The following is a 13,725-nucleotide window of genomic DNA, read 5'->3' as shown; positions in this document are numbered from 1 at the left end:
AGAAAGAAAGAAAGAAAGAAAGAAAGAAAGAAAGAAAGAAAGAAAGAGCTTTGAAGAAATGTTAAACTTTTAGAAATAAACAATATAGGTCAAATTTACCATTTAACCCTGATTCATCTAAGAAACAGATTATCATATGGCTTAATTAATTAACATACAACTGATTTTCAAATACAACGTGATGTTAATCTCTAACCATTTTATGTAGATTTTTACTTCTTGGTATCTATAGATTTTGAACATCTTAAAATTAGAGAAAGCCCATTTACGATTTATTTTCAAGTCAATACAAAAACTGGGTAAAGTCTTAAAATTTATTCTTGGAATGAAAGGCGAAGTATTGCTTTTAATTTGGCATTCAGTTTTTAACACTGAATCGAACTATTTGCCTTCTTATTTCAAGAAGTTTTTTTTTTAATAATCAGAAAAAAAATCCTCATGTACAGAAGAGCCTTATTAAGTTACTTTATTTACTTTGAATAATCCTAATAGACAGAATAGTCTTTCTTTTGGAAGCCAGCTCATAACACATAAACGTCATTAACTCAAGCCCTGGGGTAATATCTTGTGGCAAGCATCCAGGGCCCACCAGAAATACAAGTAAGCCAGTATTAAGTACCAGCTCCCCCTCTGTAATGCCACCAAAATCTTACTTGGCTTTCCAATGGAGTCCTGAGCAGACTGCAGAGTCCTGGTGTGACTGCAGAGCTCCAGACCTGGTTTATGGGAGGGGCAGTGTGTTGAGGAAAGTTGTGGTGGGGAAGTTATACAAGAGACTCATTCATGGTAGATGAAGAGACCTGAGAGAAAGCATGTATGCCAGAGGAAAAAATGGAGAGTGTTAAAATAAATTTTGCCATATTGAAAACCGCAGGATCAAACTATTCTTCTGAAGACACAGATTTCTGAAGGGGAACTTAGAAATCTTTGGACAGGGGCAAAAAAAAAAAAAAAGTCAATTTTAATTGGCAAGAAAGTTATTAAATTATTTTGTGGTTTTTGAAATAACCAGGCTTGGGTCCTTGTTTTCCCTAATGTCCTTCAAGATTTTCCAAGCAACCCGGAGTTTATACAGATAGCTGAATCTTTCCGTGCCATTGTTTACAGCCAGACTGTTTATACTGAGATTTGAAGATACGTATTCTTTGCCGAAGCCCAGGAAAACTGGAATCCTTAATCAACTGCCCTGAGCTCCCTGACTCCCGCACCCCACCCCCCCCAGCAGGCTGTTTGCCTTCCCTGGATGATGGAAAGGGAAAGTTCCCCGTGTATTTCCCTTCCCTTCGCTGTGGTAGCTGCTCTGTCATGCAGATAATGCAGCTGAGAGGAGGGAGACCATTTCATTATCGCCCTGGACTTACAGCGACAGGAGCTGAGTTTTAATCACGTGCTCCAGTCTCTGCAGACACTAAAGAATCCCCAAACACATGGTTCTTTCATCTCTTTCTTCTTTTCCTCTTTTCGTACTTTAGCAGAGAACCCTGGTTACAAGGGCTATGTGTCTGTGTAGAATCAGAAGACTGAGTGAAACCCTGTCTCAAAAATTAATTAATTAAAAATAAAGCTTTACAAGTCAAATCCTCTAATTCATACTTTGACTTATTAACCCTATCTACACAGAAACTGGTAGGTAATTATTAAGTTATGTGAATATGGTTTTGTTTTAATCCCAAGTGTGGAATTTTACTTGGTCTATAGTTTGTCACATCTGTTAATTGTCTCGTGCAGGGTGTGGCTTTTGCTAGCTGATAAGGGCCTACCATTTGCGGGCATGGAGAACGATGTGGTCTAGGGCTCTGAGGATATAAATGTGGGAGCCTGGAGAAGTAAAGGGCCCTCTCTCCCTACTCACCTTCTCTCTCTCCCTGGTCTGGGCTGCTCCCTGGGTATATGTTGATGTCTGAGGGCTGTAGAACTGTCCCCACCCCTCACTTGGGGTGAGAGAAGAAAAGCTGACCCCGCCCCTAGCCAGCTGCCATATTTGTGTGCGTGTCCTGCAGGTTTCCAGGAGTTGCAGGTGAGCCAGCCCTGAGGGTGTGAGCATAGGAGAGCTGGCCCGGCCACTCATCTTCCATGTGGTGGCATAGGCAAGGGAGAGATACTGCTTTGGCAGGCTGGTGGGATCATGAGAGCAAGCGCTGTCCCTGCCCCTCACTGGCTGCAGCAACTCCGGAGAGTAGGCCCTGCATTCACCTTGGCAGATGGGTAGAGCTGGCCCTGGTTGCAGGGTTTGCCTGTAAGCCAGCCCCAAGGGCATGAGAGTGGGAGAGCCAGTGGACTGACCAGCTAAGATACCTCTCGGGCCCAGATCTAGGGCTTTGGGTTGGCCCACCCCAACACCTACCCCATCAATGAACTGTTTTAAGGCTGGTCCTATAGACTGAAAACTACAGGGTCTCCATGACATAGGGCAACGACAGGGTATCCAAGAGGTGCCCCAGCGAAGTATCAGTATTGATAGAGTAGCAGAAACTAGAGGCCTATTACCAGACCAACAAGTCATTGCAGTGAATATTTCCAAGCAAAGAAGTATGGACAAAGGGTATACTTTGGGACATACTGGGACACACTACAGCTTCCATAAGAGATTTATTTTTCTCTGTTGGAGAAGAGGTTGCAGGGGTGGAGGGCTGGTATGAAGGGAAGGGGGAAATGAGTGGGATTGGAGTGCATGGTGTGAAATTCACAAAGAACTGATAAAGAGTTAAAAAGAAAGAAAGAAACAGATAAACAAATACTCTACCCAGCACCTGTTATTTTATAGCCATGATGTTAAAAAGAAAACTTTAGGGAGGAAAAAGGTTGTTAAAGGGGCTGGAGAAAGAGCTCAGTGGGCAAGATGGGTTGCTCCTCTTGCAGAGGGCACTAATTCCATCCCAGCACCCAGGTCAGGCGACTCACATTCAGCGATCGCCCCAGCTCCAGGGGATCCAATGCCTTAGGCTTCTGCAGTCACCAGCATACATAGGCACAGACCCACACACATACACATTTTTTTTAAAGAAGAAATCTTTAAAAAGTTCAAAAGTAATGTTTTAAAGAGAATGCTCAGTAAATAAATTAGATTTTTAAAAAATATTTATTTTTAGTTATGTGTATCATGCGAGCATTAAGACCAGAAGTGGGATACCCAGAAACACACATAAATGCCAGGTAAGCATGGTAGCCCTCATGTAATTCCATCCTGGGAAGATGGAAACAGGGGGTCTCCAGAGCAAGCTGGCTGGCAAGACTAGCTGTATCGATGAGTTTGATTAAAAGACGCTGCCTGAATGCAGAATGAGGATGATTCCCAGCAGTAACCTAAGATAATATGAATCCATATTATGTATAATGCAATAGTGTCCTCTTACAAACGGATTATAGCTAAGAGCTCTTACACTGTTTTCTAAAAAATATGGAAACACATACATGCACTACTCAATTCTTTTCTAAATGTTTTTCTCCTAGCCTAGGTCAGAGATTTTCAACTACATCTAGTGTGTGTGTGTGTGTGTGTGTGTGTGTGTAGTTGATACCAAAACTTGTTGTATGTGTTTATTTTTCTATATAGAAAGTTAAGAATTATCACGAGAGTCTAAAAATACAAGAAGCCATGATCTAGACAATAGGAACATGGGCACTGAATTTTCACAGCTTCACGGATTTCCTTCATGGAGCCAAGTACTTACAGGTAAAGCAAAACGTATTGAATTTACATTCAAATCATCCAGTTCATTAGCGCAACCAGCGTAGGGTTCGGTCAATAAATGTTCATTGAGTTTCTATTAAGTGTTTGTCTCCATCCTATGTAATGGAAATATATGTCCCATCCTCAAAAATGCTTCCATTCCTGAGAGGAGAAGAACAAAATAAAAAGAATGATATGCACAGCACCAAGCGTAAGTTGTGGGGAGAAAAAAAAAAAACAACCCTAAGAGAGTATTTGAAATCTTTGGAGCTATAATTGAAATGTACAGTTCACCTTAAATTGCCCCTTCTGATCTTGCAAAAACCTTTTAACATGAGCAAAGTACACTTTGTTCAGTCCAGTCAATATTTATTAAGCACCTAATATGGGCTTGTCACGATGCTCAATGCTGGGGAGAGGCGGAGATAAGCATGCTGCTGTTGGAACATTATTGGCAGGGCTTAGAAGCTATTATTTTCTGTAGAAATCCCTCAGGAATGGGTTGGGGACTTTCTGCATCTCTAATCACTCTAAGATAGGCTTATCTTTTTTTAGGCATGTGGGTGTTTCACTCACATGTATGTCTGCATCATGTGCGTGCCTAGTGCCCATGGATGTCGAAAGAGAGCATTGGATCTCCTGAGACCTGGAATTGGAGTTAGAGGAGTTAGTCACCATGAGGATATGGGATTTGAACTAGGATCCTCTTCAAAGAGCAACATGCCCTCTTTAAAGCTAAGCTGCTTCTCTGGCCCCAAGGTGGACATGCCTCCATTGCACCTGTCTCTTTTTTACTTTTTGAAAGAAAAACCTGAGTCTCGGATGCAACTGAGAACTCAGTCTGTGATTGTCCATCTTGTCTATGGAGCTAGGCTGATTGAAGAGACTATGCATGCCCCAGCATGTTCTCTAACTTCAAGGCTAAAGAGCGTGAAACTGACTAGAATCTTCCTCTCCTTTAGGTCTAGTTAGTTTTAGTCACTTTACGAATCTCTGTGACAAAATCCTGACAGAAGCAATGAAGGTAAGCAGGGGTGTTGTGGCCCACAGTGTGAGCTATAGTCTATTGTGTTGGAGAAGGTTTAGAGGCAGAAATGTGAGGTAGATGGTCACTCTAAATCTGCAGTCAGGAGCTGAAAGCAATGAATGTGATGAAGGCTGATGCTCAGCCCAGGACCCCAGCCCACAGGACACTTCCATCCACACTTAGGGACTGTCTTCTCACCTCAACCAAGCCAGCCTAGAAAGACACTCACAGATGCCCCCATGAGTTTGTCTCCTTGGTGACTGTAATGTGGAATTTTCTTTAGCGTCGCATAGCTTCTGTCAAGTTGACAATAGTGTAATTGTCATAGGCCTCCTTTAGAATCAGTGTCGTTGATACGAGATCTGATCTGATCTAAGAAATGTCTTCATCAAGACCGTGTCTGTTCCTTGGAAGAAAAACGATTCGGTGTTCTACCAGCCCCCACTCTCTGTTATGTTCAAGTTTGAGGGTCACCCACAGAGAGCTGAGGCATGGAGGAAAAAAAAGTACTCTTATTAAGGTCTTCACCCTTGCTTTGGCCTGCTTTGCTGGCAAATTTCAGAAAAAAAAAAAAAGATTAAGTTTTAAACTAAATGTCAGTTTCTCGCTCACTTGCTCTCCAGAGAAACAAAGGAAAGATAAAAATTAAAATTGAAGCGAGTATCCCAAGGCCAATGTGTTCTATGGTTTTGTTTTATCCAAATAATGTTTGGATAAAACATTTGTTTTATCCAAATTTTCCCTCTGAACAAGGAACTAGTTCTCTCCTACACTGGGGGAGGAGGGAGGTGTTCTCAATTTCTTTCAAAGGCAAATGCTTTCCCACACTTAGAAATGCGTCCTTGGTCCTCCGAGTGTTTGTTTTATGCCGAGATTCAGAGTTTTCACTCTAAACGCTTTTGTTTAGGTTTTAAAGCAATATCCTATAGCAGAAAGGACTATTATATTTTTACTTATTTTTATTTTATATGCATTGGTGTTTTGCCTGCATGTACGTCTTTGTGAATGGGTCAGGTCCCCTGGAACTGGAGTTAGAAACAGGTGTGAGCTGCCATGTGGGTGCTGGGATCTGAACCCAGGTCCTCTGGAATAGTAGTCAATGGTCCTAATCACTGGACCATCTCTACAGCCCTGAATATTGTATTTTTATGGTTAGCTGACTCAAATAATCATCATTTCTATGAGTTCCTGAGAAACAGTTATCTTCAAACTAAGAGTTAAAGAAGTCCAGTCTCATACTTCTTGACAATACCACAAGAACAAAGTCAGAGGTCAAACACTCCCATCTGTCTATTAGGAGGCTAACATAATATGTTAGTATGACTATTATTAATATGTGAATACTGGCCAGATAGAAGTAGATTTAAATTAACAGCCCCTATTGGAAATTAACAGTCCAGTGTCGGCCCAGAATAAAGCTGCTAATAGGATGATTTTACTGTCTTTATTTTTTTGCCTTGATAATTTTTTCCCCCTGAAAGCACAGGGGAATTTATCTATAACAGTGTAGCTTTTAAATAAAAATTGGGTGAGGAGGGACATACATGCGATTCTTCTTTAGGACAGAGAAGCAAACCTGGGTTCTCCCATATTCTAGGGAAGTGATTTACTTATAAACTGCATTCCATTTGTTGAGTAATTCCAAGGCTCTGGAATATCCTTTTGTTTTGGGGACTGCCCATTTCACAGTCATATAAAATAGTAACCAGAGTTATGAATGACACTGAGACTGATCAGATAGCTAGTACAGTAGAGACTTAAGTTAAATTCAAAAGCCCTCAGTGGCTGATTGTAACTAGCATGACAAACTGAAAAAAGTAGAGAGAAGGCTGTGATCTGGAAATAAATGTGTCCATAGAGCAATTCGTGTGGAAAAGACCAGGTCCTTCAGTTGATGACAACTCACTTGGGTATGGGTCTACAATCCATAACTGGGCCCATTAGTTAAGAATGGATTTGGGATGAAGGGACACGTGCTGTTACTTTATTCTATGTGGCTGGAGATACATATATATTGTTTTCAATGAAGGCTATGTTTAAAGGCAGTACTGATAAAATGGGAATCTCCCTAGTTGATTTTCTTTTTCTTTTTTTCTTTTTTGTTAAAATTGCGTTATGTAGGAAATAACTGGAAAGATATTCAACTTGAAGAATAAATTCAAAGAGAATCTAATTAGCTCCATTTACCAATCTGAAAGACTCTGAAACAAGGACCAAAGGATAGAACTGTCATTTGGGCTCCAGCCTCAGTTGCATCATGCCTGACTCATGCCTCATCCTGCTTTACTACAGGCACCATTATCTGTTCACTTAACTTTTCCCCCTGTAAACTCCATTCACTTATGGTCTGTTGACCTATTCTTCTCACCAGACCATAACTTTCCTAAGAGCAAGTCCCCATCTGTCTTATTCATAGTTCCATAAACAGTCTCCCTATAAATATTTATTGAATGGAATAATTTATAGGGAGACACATTTGAGGTTAATAGGAAAAGACATTTCTTTCCTGTAGAGAGAGGAAGCTAGGGCATATTTTACAAGCATAAAGCATATTTGACAAGAACTAGTTTTATCTTCTTCCACGTTGTCATCGGCTCTTTTGAACAGTTCCATTCCAGACAAGGCAAGAAAGACAAGGCTTGGGTGAGGTAAATAACTCTGGTGGGAACTGAGGCTTCTAGAATGTGAAAGCTAATTCATCCTGTGTCCATAGCCAGTCCAGGCTTTGGACTATGGCTTTCTATTAGGCCATAAATGGACAGGGGCTTTATGGAGATAAATGTTCCCATCACAAGAAGACTTTAAGCCAAGACTAGCTGGTCATCCATAGGGTGCTAATATCCTAAAGAACACATTCTTGAATCGAGAGGGATGCTGGACAAGATTCAAGTCTAAGACTCTGATTCCATGACAGAAGCAGCCCACACATGATAGGAACAGCCAAACTGTCTTCTTTCTTTCTTTCTTTTTTTAAAGTATCAACATGGTAGAATCAAGACCAGACTTGCCTCGTTCTGCTTTTAATTGAACGTACTGCTCCAAACTCTTAAACCAGAAAGAGCAATTTGTTCAAAATGAGTCTTTCACTTAAACATTCTGGTCAAGTTATAAAATTTTTATCATCTCTTGGGGCAAATGACCAGTACACAATTCCCAAAATGAACTCTGAGATGGAACCTATAAATACAAGTGAAAATGCATAATTGCATTTAATAGCAGAGAATGGGCCAAATCAGAAGAAAGGGACAGCATAGTCCCTGAGGGACAGCAGCTCTGCGTCCACGGTTAAAAACTGGTATTCCTGCAGACTGGAGTTCCAGCTCCGTTAGAGGAAAGCTCATTACAGAGTGCCAATAACCTGAGACTTTACTCAAACACGTTCGCCAAAACTGTTCTCTTTCCTCTCTTATATATGCTTATTTTGTCTATCCCTGCCCCCAGTGTGTCTCACTTTCTCAAATACCTAGTTCCCTGCCAAAAGAAGAGTTCATCTTCTTTAAAACATATAATTTATAAAACCATGCCTTTACACCAAAGAATACCCAGAGTGTATCCTTTTTATATATAATAATAATAATATAAAGAATTTTATAAGGTTTTTATAAAAGCTTTTGTTTGTTTGTTTTAATTCTTCCAAGGGAAAGAGTGCATCACAAGCCTCTTGCAATTCTGCGTTTGACTAAATGTCTCAAGGGTAACCCAAATGCTTACGATTTCTAACTCCAAGAGTTGACTTATTCTTCTGAGTCAATATAACAGAAGTGATTATTTTCAAGATTAGGCACTTCCTGCAGATCACAGACCAGCTGAGCATCTGATCCTGTGACAGTGAGGGACAGTAACATTGCTGCTGTTGAGATACCCACTCCATGTAGGCCCCAACGTAACATTCTAGATGTTGAAAACTCTGCCAGGTCTCATTATGGCCCTAGATGGCCTTGGAAAAGGAATCTGTATTTCTGATCTTTTTTTAACTACACAATCTGCTGGGCGTATTTGCTAATATACTTTCAAATCAGTTAATGGTGTCCTAGTTTCTTTTTCTGTTGCTGTGACAAAATAACCCGAAGGAAAGGTGTGTCCTGAAAGAGAAGCCAAGGCAGCGGGAGCCTGCAAGAGCTGGTCACATGATGTTCACAGTCAGGGGGCAGAGAGTGATGAATGCTTTTATTTAACTCACATTGTCCTTCTTATATCGCTTAGGACCCAATCCAGGAGATAGACTTTAAAGATCAGCCTCTCCACCTCTTTTAACCTCATCACAGTAATCCCTAACAAGTATGTCCAGAAGATGTGCCTGGAGGCTTATCTCCTAGAGGATTCTAGATAACCCATCAAATCAACCGGTTACACTAACCAGTACTGATGGCAATGGCCGACCACTTCACAGGGCTTGCCTAAGACCATTGAAAAGCACAGATATTTGTATTATGATACATAACAGTAGTGAAAATTACAGTCCTGTAACAAAAACAATTTTGTAGTTGGGTGTCACCACAACATGAGAAACTATACTAAAGGTGCACAGCATCAGGAAGGTTGAAAATCACTGATTTATAATGTCCACAAATCTCACATATAATTTTTCTTTGAAGGATGACCCAAATCATAGACATTACATTTGGTAGCAACAATTTTCCTGCAGATAGAGTGATGGTAACTTTGGAGACTACCTTGAAGCAATAGGGTAGCCACCCAGTACATTCTTAGTAGTTTAGTTCTCAAGCTACAGTTGCCATATTTCAGCTGTTCAGTAGCCACATGTGGCTGACGGCTGTGGTGCTAGGCAGGGCAGGTTATAAAGAAGACCCATCGGTGCAGTAGACAGTGCTACCTGGGGGTTTCAATAAACAGAGCTAACAGCGTCTTCGCTGGAGAAAGTGAGTGTAGTTGGATTGGCTATACAATAGTTAAGCTGAGCAATATTAAAAACTTCAATATTAAATAACAACCTGTTCTGTACTCAGTGACTATGATGAACTTAACGTACCCCCTTTGGGGGAAGGTTAAAACTATTCGCACAGCTTTCTTCTAGCTTTCCTCTCTTGAGCATTCTCTTTAGAAAACTTGTAAATTCTTTCTCTTCTTTGAGCTATATGTAACTCTTCTTTAAAAGGCATTTGCCGGCTTTACAATCTAGTAATGTCTCCCTCCGGGACCTGGGAGCCATCCCTTTGAAATGCAATCATCAAAAGAGACGGTGTTGTCTTAAGTTCCTGTGGGAGAAGAGGTTCAGCTTCAGTGGCCACCTTGTTCTTGGTAGTAAAGCTCCTGTCTTGAAGATGTGACAGCCAGAGTGTCCCCTTGTAGGACACCAGTTAGCAGATGGTTTGTGACTTCACCCACGCATCTTCCAATATGTTCTATGTTTTCACCAGCACTCCTGAGCCCTAAGAAAAAAAAAAAAGGAGATGGACTCCTTCTGCCTTCTTCCCTTCTTCGGTAAGAGCTTTCAATAAGATCTTCCTCACCTCCTCGAAATCTGGAGGAAGTCTTGCCTTTCACCAGTTTTTAGAAAACAAAAATAGCAATTCAAGTTAGTATGATTTTAGTTCATACTGAAAAAAAAAACTTTTAAATTTGTTTCATTAATTCTTTAGGGGAGACACTGGAAATGGAACCCTGGATCTTGAGCATAGTAAGCATGTACTCTTCTATTGAGCTTCCTTTCAGTCCTCTGACATACTCTCAAGATAAATGATTACAGGGGTAACCAGATGTTAATGTGTCAAATGTGGTCATGGTAAAACCAAATGGTTTGATTTCCAGGATTTGAAGAAACAGAGTTACAATGACACGTAGCTCTACCTGGCTCCTCTATATACCTACCACTCATACTACTTTCTCATTTAACTTCTCTACCATAAAAAACATGGGGAAGGGAAGCCACCTTCTACTAAAAACGTGATTTTCCTCTAGCCAAATGCAGAAGACTCCAGTTGGGGGCACTGAAGCAATATTCTCATTGCTTCTCAGACCCAGCCACAACCACACCCAGGTCTAAGCTAGACTGCCAGGTCTTCCTGACTTTTACTCTCTGCATATCTCAGAAAGTTGATTATTATGTCTTGCAGCAGTGTTTGTCAAAATCCAATCACTATTAATAAAAGAATACTTTCTTCATAGCAAATAAAGAGATGGTTCTTGGAGGTCATTTTCTTTCCCAAGGGATTTACCTCCGTCATCCCCTGAATACCAAAAAGGATAAAAAGTTTTGGCTAATCAGGGAGATGCAAATCAAAACGATCCTGAGATTTCACCTTACACTTATCAGAATGGCTAAGATCAAAAACTGAAGTGACAACACATGCTGGAGAGGATTCGGAGAAAGGGGAACCCTCCTCCATTGCTGGTGGGAATGCAAACTTTTACAACCACTTTGGAAATCAATCTAGCGCTTTCTCAGACAAATAGGAATAGTGATTCCTCAATATCCAGCTATACCACTCCTAGGCATATATCCAAAAGAGGCTCAAGTACATAACAAGGACATTTGCTCAACCATGTTTATAGCAGCTCTATTTGTAATAGCCAGAACCTGGAAACAACCTAGATGTCCCTCAGTTGAGGAATGAATACAGAAATTGTGGTACTTTTACACAATGGAATACTACGCAGCAATTAAAAACAAGGAAATCATGACATTTGCAGGCAAATGGTGGAACCTAGAAATGATCATCCTGAGTGAGGTATCCCAAAAGCAGAAAGACACACATGGTATATACTCACTTATATAGACATATAAGATAGGATAAATATACTGAAATCTATCCACCTAAAGAAGATAAACAAGAAAGAGGACTCGGGGTAAGATGACCAATCCTCACTTAGAAAAACAAATGGGATGGACATTGGATATAGGAGAAAACAAGTAACAGGACAGGAGCCTACCACAGAGGGCCTCTGAAAGACTACCTAGCAGTGTATCAAAGCAGATATTAAGACTCATAACCAAACTATCGGCAGAGTGCAGGGAATCATATGAAAGAAGGGGGAGTTAGTAAGACCTGGAGAGTACAAGAGCGCCACAAGGACCAAATATATCAGGGCACAGGGGTCTTTCATGAGACTGTTTCTCCAACCAAGGACCATGTATGGATATAACCTAGAACCCCTGCTTGGATATAGCCCATGGTAGCTCAGTGTCCATATGGGTTCTCTAATAAGGGGAACAGGGACCATTTCTGACATGAACTCAACAATGAGCTCTTCCACCCCACCCCCCTCACGAGGTAGGAGCAGCCTTGCTAGGCCACAGAAGAGGACATTGCAGCCAGTCCTGAAGAGACTTGATAAGCTAGGGTCAGATGGAGGGGGAGGAGGTCCTCTCCTGTTAGTGGACTTGGAAAGGGGCAGGGAGGAGATGAGGGAGGGAGGGTAGGATTGGGAAGGGATGAGGGAGGGGGCTATGGTTAGGCTACAAAGTAAATAACCTGTGATTAATATAAAAAATAAAAAAAGTTTTGGCTATTATTCAGTTTTTATTCTTTATCCAAGCACGTTTTTAAGGGCATATTTTAAAAAGAAAATGGCTCTAGGGGTGGGGGCCTGGGAGGATATAGGAAAAATCACAGGTTTTGACTAGCCTTAAATAACATGCAGATGTAATTTACACATTTCTGATGCTTTATAAATTTTAGTAGTCTCTCATGTCAACTTTTTAATCCTGTAAACAGTTGTATAATATATATCCTATTTATATAATATCGATGGCATGATATGCTAATGTAGGTCCTAGTTTTACCAAAACTAAACCCAGCACTAGGAAGCACAAAGAGATGTCAACCTTTCCTGTCCTTCTTTGGTTATGGGACGCTGAGGTCACTTATGGTCAGATTTCTACCACATGCTCCCAACAAGGACTTCCTTTGTGGGAATCTCCTAGGGCTTATCTAGTCAGAGAACTGACTTTGACGACCACGCCTTCCCTTGGTCTCTGACAAACTATACTCATCACTCATTGGTTTCTCTCTTGCCTAACGTGTTTTTCCTGAAAGGACCTGACCTCTATTGCCTCAGAGATTCTCAAAAAGGAGGAAGGAGAGAGAGGTGTGGGGAGAGAAACTGACCAAAGATGTCATTCACGTAAGAACTGGAAGCACAGGACTTCCCAGCTGGTTGCTGTCATGAGAAGCATTATTTTGTTTTGTTTTTCATGACAGGGTTTCTCTGTGTAGCTGTGGCTGTCCTGGACCTCACTCTGTAGACCAGGCAGCCCTCGAATTTATAAAGCTCTACCTGCCTCTGCCTCCCAAGTGCTGGGATTAAAGGTGTGCACCACCACAGCCCAACTGAGAAGCATTTTTAAAAATATTCTGTGTTCCTACAAGGCTCACTTGAGAAGCGTGAGTCTGAAAGTATGCCTTTCTCTTTCCCAGCATCAGAGTGAACGCAGTGCTGTAGGGGAGTCACTGAGGGACTGTAGGGGAGAGCCCAAGAAGAGAGCACCGCATCAAAGTACAGAAGGTGATGAGGAACGAGCCTGGCAGAAGTCCCTTCACACTGGAGCCCGAAGCAGATGGTCAAATTGTGTTTTCAAACATCTCAGTGTTAATTACACCATTGGCAGTACTGAACATAACTGAAGCATGATTATCCTAATGATGTATGTGCGTTCAGCAAGAAAATTTGCCCTTGGATTCAAAAATCTATTTTCCTTTCTTACAAGAGATTGGCAAATTTGTCACAGGAAAAAAAAAAACAAACAAACAAAAAACGTTAACTCTGAAAGATTTATTATATGTGTATGAATGTTTTGCCAAAATATGTGTATATCTACTATGTATATACCAGCAGAAGTCAGAAAAGGGCATCAGATCCCCAAACCTTCAGTCATGGATGGCTGTTTTCAGAGAGTGCCTTGGCCTGAGGGCCTCCATGTCGGTGCTGGGAACTGACCCCAGTCCTCTGCAACAGCAACAAGCATTATTAGCCACTAAGCCACCTCTCCAGCCCTATAACTGAATATTTATAGGCATATTCTCACTTTTTGTTATCTACTAATATGAATATTTCTCAGAAATGATAA

This window comes from Psammomys obesus, unplaced genomic scaffold, assembly GCF_907164565.1.
Source record: "Psammomys obesus unplaced genomic scaffold, mPsaObe1.curated_primary_1811, whole genome shotgun sequence".
In the NCBI taxonomy this organism is placed as follows: domain Eukaryota; kingdom Metazoa; phylum Chordata; class Mammalia; order Rodentia; family Muridae; genus Psammomys; species Psammomys obesus.
Note: the sequence above shows the minus strand (reverse complement) of the source record.